The 7,587-nt window shown below is 40.7% G+C and overlaps 1 long non-coding RNA gene across 1 annotated transcript in view; it reads left to right on the top strand.

Annotated features, from left to right (window-relative positions):
• Nucleotides 1-7,321, top strand: part of LOC145717825 (uncharacterized) — a 24,540-nt gene extending 17,219 nt beyond the window's left edge. The window contains exon 2 of the long non-coding RNA XR_014141274.1: nt 6,530-7,321. This is a non-coding gene — a long non-coding RNA (uncharacterized LOC145717825). The remainder of the gene's footprint in view (nt 1-6,529) is intronic.
• Nucleotides 7,322-7,587: the final 266 nt, after the last annotated feature.

The following is a 7,587-nucleotide window of genomic DNA, read 5'->3' as shown; positions in this document are numbered from 1 at the left end:
GATGTCTGTTTCCTTCCCCAGATTAGGGAAGTTTTCAACTTTAGTTCCCCAAAGATTTTCTATCCCATTTCCTCTCTCTTCTTCTGACTCTGTATTATGAATGTTATCACATTTGATGGAGTCAGTGAGTTCCCCAAGTGTATTCTCATGTTACATAAGTCTTCTTTCTCTCTTTTATTCAGCTTCATCATTTTCTATTATTTTGTCTTCTATATTGATATAGGAAAGCTGTTATTAGGGTTCGAGGCTGATGGCCAAGAAAGAATTCTTGAGACGTCTTTGGAGCAAAAAGATGATTTTATTAAAACATGGGGACAGGACCCGTGGGCAGAAAGAGCTGCACCAGGGTCATGAGGAGTGGCCCATTATATACTTTCAAGTTGGGAGGTGGTTAGGGATGGCATAAGTCTCTAAGGAATTTTGGAAGCAAGGTTTCCAGGATCTTGAGCAGGCTAGCTGTTGTTGGGAAAAGGTCATTTATTACTGTGTAATAAAACCTTAGTCATGAGACCCTTCAGATGTATATCAGTGGGCCACATGCTTGGGGGATGATTTGTCAACACATATCTTGGGGGGGGGGTTAGAGATAAAGGAAGTTTCCAAAGGAATTTTTATACGTTAAAGTAGACTTACAGGATCCTGATGGGGGGGTGGGCGGTGAGACTAGGATTGCCTTTTGCCCTTAGCGAAGTATTAACATTGAGGCAGTTGAGTCTCTAGAGGAATGTCACTCTGCCTGTTTCAAGGACTTGTCAATGGGCTGTAAGTAGTAAGGAAATTTAATAATTTTTTTCTGCCTTTGTTTCCCACATCATATATCACTAATTCATTCCTCTGCTTCACCCTGCTGTTCATTGCATCAAGCCTGTTTCCAATCTCATTTATTGCATTCTTCATTTCTGATTGATTCTTTTTTTAACTTTTATCTCTGCAGTTAGAGTCTCACTGATGTGTCCCATTGTTTTCTCAAGCCCAGTGACTATCCTTATGATTTTTGCTTGAAATTCTCCATCAGGCATGTTACTTATATCTGTTTCACTTACATCTCTGGCTGTGGCCTTATCTTGTTCTTTCATTTGGGATGAATTCCTCCATCTTGACATTTTTTCTAAGTCTCTACCTTCTTCTCTGTGTTAGAAAAGCAGTTATGTCTCCTTCTCCTGAAAGTAATAACTTTATGAAGAAGAGGCCATATAGTGTCCAGGGCCTGATGCTGTAGGGAGTGTCTCAGTGTCTGTAATGTATGCAGGGTGCACTCTGCTGTTGTGTCTTGGCTGTTTTATCCTTCAGGCCAGTCATCTGCAGAGATTTTCCTTGCTTGCAGTGGGCAGTGTTTGGTCCTTGGCAGCAGTGGTCATAGCGGTTTTATTCAGGTCGCTTTGACACCAGGAACCTCTGACATATCCTGTGTGGAATGCCCCCTGGGAGTTGTGGGGGGGATTTTCTAGGTAATGGACCTTCTCTTTTCTTCAGTTCCCAAGGACTTTCCCTTGGGATGCCTTTTAACCCACTGGAAACCATTCGGATTGCAAAACTTAGGAAAGGACTAAGCTCCTGTAACACTGCATGGCCTCAGTGGGATCTATCAGTTAGATCTCCTCTGCAGGAAATATATTGGGCAAATGGACCCAGGGTACTTTCATTGCTATACCTAGGCCTTCATTGCTCTGCACCAGGACCCTGACCTAAGGGCCTCTTGCAGAATGTGTTTGCCTGAATGAGTCTGCTAATAAACTCTCTCCTGACACACTGCATGATAATTATCTAAATAGGCCTCCTCCAAATAAACCCGGCACCCAAGAGTGTTTAGTTTTATATAAACTACCAAACTGTCTACCAAAGTGGTTGTACCATTCTGCAATCCCACCAGCTATGAATGAGAGTTCCTGTTGCTCCACAGCCTCACCAGCATTGGTACTGTCAGTGTTTTGAATTTCTGCCATTCTAATAGGTGTAGTGGTATCTTGTTGATTTGATTTGTAAATCCATAATGATGTACGGTACTGAGCATCTTTTCATATGCTGTTTGCCATTTGTATGTCTACTTTGGTAACATATCTGTTCAGATATTTTATGCATTTTTAAATTGGGCTGTTCATTTCTGTCTGATTTTTAAAAAAAAACCATGGGCATGCATTACTTCTATCATAGAAAATCTAGTTCTTTTTGTATGTACTGATATTTAAAATTTTTATTATGTCTCAAATAGAACTTTTATTAAAATGTAAACAGCTGTTTTCTCTTTGCCTGCCCAGAAAAACCAGTTTCTATGTTTTGCCTTTTCAAGTCTTTAACATCCCTAATCCTATTTAGGTATGTGCTTTAAAACTTTCTAAGGTTTTAACAAAGTTCCCCAAGATTTAAATCATGAACAAAGTCTCACTGACTAATTAGGCTTGTTTGTTTGGTATGTTGTGTTCTGGTGTAAGGTCATCATCACTCAATATTCTGGCTATTGAAGTGTTATGTGTCACAGAATAACTGAGTTTCCTTGTCAATCACATCATAATGAACTCTCATATCAGATCATTAACAATGTCCATTTCTGAGTTTTTGTCATTTATAATTATTCTTATTGTCTTGCAAAATGAGTTTCATCTTCAAGGAGATGCATATAACGGACTTTTAGGACAATACAGGTATGATCTTTAAGATCATAAAACTGAAATGGGTAAGATTTTCCAGAACTAAGTAAAAGCTGCATTCAAACTGAACAAGAATTAGTAACCTGGGACTCAATGAACAAAAGCGAAATAAGTCACTCAGAGAAAGAATTATCATATAATCTCACTGATGTGGAATTTGAGAAATAAGGCAGAGGATCAAATGGGAAGGGAGGCAAAAATGAAACAAGATGAAACCAGAGAGGGAGACAAACCATAAGAGATTCTTAATCTCAGGAAACAAACTAAGGGTTCCTGGAGTGGAGGGGGGTGGCTGAGTGATGGAGGAGGGATGGGGTGGCTGGATGGACACTGGGGAGGGTATGTGCTGTGGTGAGCGCTGTGAATTGTGTAAGACTGATGAATCACAGACCTGTACCCCCGAAACAATAATACATTATACTATAATAAAAAAATAGACGACTATAGTTTTGTGACTCTTGTTTGAAACATTGCTGGTTCTCTAATATTTACTCTCCCAGATTAAGGAAACTTTCTCTTAAGATATCTATGACTTACAGAAAGGTGAAAAAGTATTCATTTGTGAATAAATTGAAGCATTTAACTTTTCTCTCTACCTGAACCCTCCAAAATTCAAAAGGTCTCAGTAAGTAGTCTTTCTTCCATGGCAATCATAGTCATTTGCATAAGTTGAGGAAGAATCTGTTCTCCTTGTAATAGGATGTCATTGGAAACATTGGTTATTTTACCAAGGCTTTGACTGGAATGTCATATTTGAGAGAGACATGCATAGACTCAGATATGACCAAATAGCTTTAAGGAACTAAGGTTGACTTTAGGAAACCTGGAGCCATAAAGCCCCATGGAAATGTTGGCCTGATACCTTGCTTACAGAGTTCCCAGCAGCCTCACCAGGTGAGTAAAGAATGTCACTTCCTGGCAGGTGCAGGAACCTCAGGATATATTGGGGACCTCATGAAGAGGAATCTGCCCAAATCTACAGTTATCACAGGCATGTCTGATGGCAAGTACCTGGCTTGGCTTCTGGCCTGGAGAGGCTACTAAAAGTTCAGCCTAGAGATTCCTTATAAAAGTTTTAGCAAACCAGATTCTAAAAGATCTATATGATCAATCATTATTCTTGCTGAGCTTATGTAAATGATTAGGCCAAGTTTGTTAAAACTGAACTTGTTTTGCAAATAAATTAGTCCTGATTTGGGTACCTCTGATTAAAAATGAGGTTATTTTAGAGAAAAAAATTGTTTCAGTAACACACCTTTGTGGATGTTAAATTCTAGATCTGATTGTCTTTAAATGTGTGTTGTAGGGCGCCTGGGTGGCTCAGTCGTTAAGCGTCTGCCTTTGGCTCAGGTCATGATCCCAATGTCCTGGGATTGAGCCCCACATTGGGCTCCCTGCTCAGCGGGAAGCCTGCTTCTCCCTCTCCCACTCCCCCTGCTGGTGTTCCCTCTCTCGCTGTGTCTCTCTCTGTCAAATAAATAAATAAAATCTTTAAAAAAAAAAGTAAATGTGTGTTGTTTACCTAAGCTAGACAACTTGAGGTAAACTTCAGAGAAATTAGCATAATAACTCATGTATAGACAATCTTCTTGCTTGTTATTCTGTGGGGATAATAACAGGACCCCATGGGCACATGATTATTTAAACAGATGGGAAATGGGATTGATTTCCCAGCGATTGTATAACTCATCTAGCACCTTGACCAATTCTATGTGGCTGGGATGATGAAATTGCTCCTTAAAAGCCAGAGCATACCACACTCCACAGGGTTAACTATGGGCTTATGGAGATAATGGATGACCCCACTTTCTTTATGCTTGGATTGGATGATGCACTTGGGGATGCCCTTATCTCTTGACAAGTCTTATCCCACTTGCCAGTGATTCCTTATAATTAGGATATTGTTAACGCTGGACCTCAAACAAAAAGGGCTTCTTGATGGTTTCATCCCTCATAGTCATATTTATCCTACTGAGGTACAATTGCAAACAAAGGCTTTAGCCAAGCACAGAACAACCCTCCGGGTGAAAAGAGCCTCAAAGCTCACTATGGGACAGTCCTTGACTGTAATGACTTCACATCAGGTCCAGAGTGTCTTAGAAACCAAAGGCCACCACAGGATGATGGGAGGCTGACTTATTAAATACCAGGTTACACTTTATAAATATGCCTGACATAGTACTTGAAACCTGTCAGACTTTAAACCCAGCTACCCTTATGCTTGGACCTGACCATCATACTTCTATAGAGCATAACTGTTCAGAGGTCATTGATCTTGTTTATGCTAGTCAACCAGATTTAAAAGATGCTCCTATTGAAAATACAGATGACAGTTGGTTTACTGATGGCAATAGTTTTATGGAAAAGAGAATAAGAAAAGCTGGGTATGCTATAGTGCTCACTCGTGCTTTGCAATTGCCAAAGCCTTAAAAATTAATATTTAGGGGCGCCTGGGTGGCTCAGTCATTAAGCATCTGCCTTCGGCTCAGGTCATGATCCCAGGGTCCTGGGATCGAGCCCCACATCGGGTTCCCTGCTCCACGGGAAGCTTGCTTCTCCCTCTCCCACTCCCCCTGCTTGTGTTCCCTCTCTTACTTTGTCTCTATCTTTAAAAAAATTAATATTTATACTGACTCCAAATGTGTTTCCCTAGTCCTACATGTCCATGGAGCAATTCAGAAGAAAAGGGGATTATTATCAAGCCATAACTCCCCAATCAATATGGGCCTAAAATTATTACTCTTCTTAAGGCTGTACACCTACCTAAAGAGGTAGCTGTAATTCACCTCAAAGGACATCAAAGGATATGACCTTAGGAACCAATGAAAGTAATACCGGGTTTACACCAGGCTACTGATTTGGGTAAAAAGGCCACAGAAGTGACAAAAACTTTTTTTTTTTAAAGATTTTATTTATTTATTTGAGAGAGAGAGAGACAGCGAGAGAGGGAACACAAGCAGGGGGAGTGGGAGAGGGAGAAGCAGGCTCCCCGCTGAGCAGGGACGCCCCTGATGCGGGGCTCGATCCCAGGACCCTGGGACCATGACCTGAGCCAAAGGCAGATGCTTAATGACTGAGCCACCCAGGCGCCCCGACAAAAACTTTTCTAAGAAAAACTATCCCTATATTTGGATTCCCTTGGTCCCTACAAACTAACAATAGACTGTCTTTTATTACATATTCAAAAGATGGCTCTCCAAAACTGAATAGCCCTTGATATCTTGACTGCAGTTAAAGGAGGCCCAGAATTAGACAACTGTCTCCTAACAGGACCCAATGACTATACGGCTCTAACTTGTGTTCATGGCTTCCCCCAGGCTAGATAGGCCACTGTACTCTGGGTTTTGCCTGGATGCACGGACGCATTATTAAAATCATTACCAACGCAGCCAACCTTCCAAATTTAAAACAATGGTGGACATGTTCTCTGTCTCATTGGTATGGTCAACTAACATCCATTTTTGTTCCCTCTTTGGGACTGGAGGGTATTGTTTGGCACATGGAAGCTTTTAATAAGTACACAGTCAAGGCCCTACATGATACTCAAAATAGCATTTCTCTACTAAATACTGAAGTAACACAAATCCTTAAGGCAGTTTTACAAAATAGAATGCCATTAGATTAACTGCTGCACAAGGTGGAACGTGTGCTGTCATAAAAACAAAATGCTATGTATATGTTCCAGATTACCACAAAATATTTCTGGGTTTCTGACATAAATACTCAAATTGGCACTTTAAACAATCCCTCTCTTTCCTTTAATGATTGATTAAACTCCTGGACTAGAAAAGGATTTTTTGTCAACTATCAGAGGACTCTTTTTCTTTTTGTTACACTAATCATGTTTTGCTGTTTTCTCCCATGTCTCTCCACCTGATGCCCAGATTCCTTCACTGCCATAACTTCAAGCCAACAGATGATCCTTTCCACTTGGGAAGATCCACACGAGCTGTCTCCGTTGGATTCAGCTGCCTCTGCCTTTTGTAACTCCTATATCTATAGAAGCCTCAACTGACCAATGCTGAACCATAGGCAGGGACATCTCTACACCCCTATTCAGAAGGAAGAAGTTATAGAAGATGAGACCTTCCACCCTCAACAACCTTAAAGATTTAAGGGTCAAAATAGTTCAGGGGGGAATGATGTGGGAAACAAAGGCAGAAGAAAAATTATTAAATTTCCTTACTACCTACAGCCCATTGACAAGTCCTTGAAACAGGCAGAGTGACATTCCTCTAGGGACTCAACTGCCTCAATGTTAATACTTCGCTAAGGGCAAAAGGCAATCCTAGTCTGACCACCCCCCCACCCCCAACCAGGATCCTGTAAGTCTACTTTAACGTATAAAAATTCCTTTGGAAACTTCCTTTATCTCTAACCCCCGCAAGATACGTGTTGGCAATCATCCCCCAAGCATGTGGCCCACTGATATACATCTGAAGGGTCTCATGACTAAGGTTTTATTATACAGTAATAAATGACCTTTCCCCAACAACAGCTAGCCTGCTCAAGATCCTGGAAACCTTGCTTCCAAAATTCCTTAGAGACTTGTGCTATCCTTAACCACCTCCCAACTTGAAAGTATATAATGGGCCACTCCTCATGACCCTGGTGCAGCTCTTTCTGCCCACGGGTCCTGTCCCCATGCTTTAATAAAATCATCTTTTTGCTCCAAAGATGTCTCAAGAATTCTTTCTTGGCCATCAACCTCAAACCCTAATAACAGCTTTCCTATATCAATATAGAAGACAAAATAATAGAAAATGATGAAGCTGAATAAAAGAGAGAAAGAAGACTTATGTAATATGAGAATACACTTGGGGAACTCACTGACTCCATCAAATGTGATAACATTCATAATACAGAGTCAGAAGAAGAGAGAGGAAATGGGATAGAAAATCTTTGGGGAACTAAAGTTGAAAACTTCCCTAATCTGGGGAAG

Source organism: Leptonychotes weddellii, chromosome X, assembly GCF_054177405.1.
Source record: "Leptonychotes weddellii isolate Sample4059 chromosome X, ASM5417740v2, whole genome shotgun sequence".
Classification (NCBI taxonomy): domain Eukaryota; kingdom Metazoa; phylum Chordata; class Mammalia; order Carnivora; family Phocidae; genus Leptonychotes; species Leptonychotes weddellii.
The sequence above is the reverse complement of the archived record's forward strand: the minus strand, read 5'-3'. Positions and strand labels throughout refer to the sequence as shown.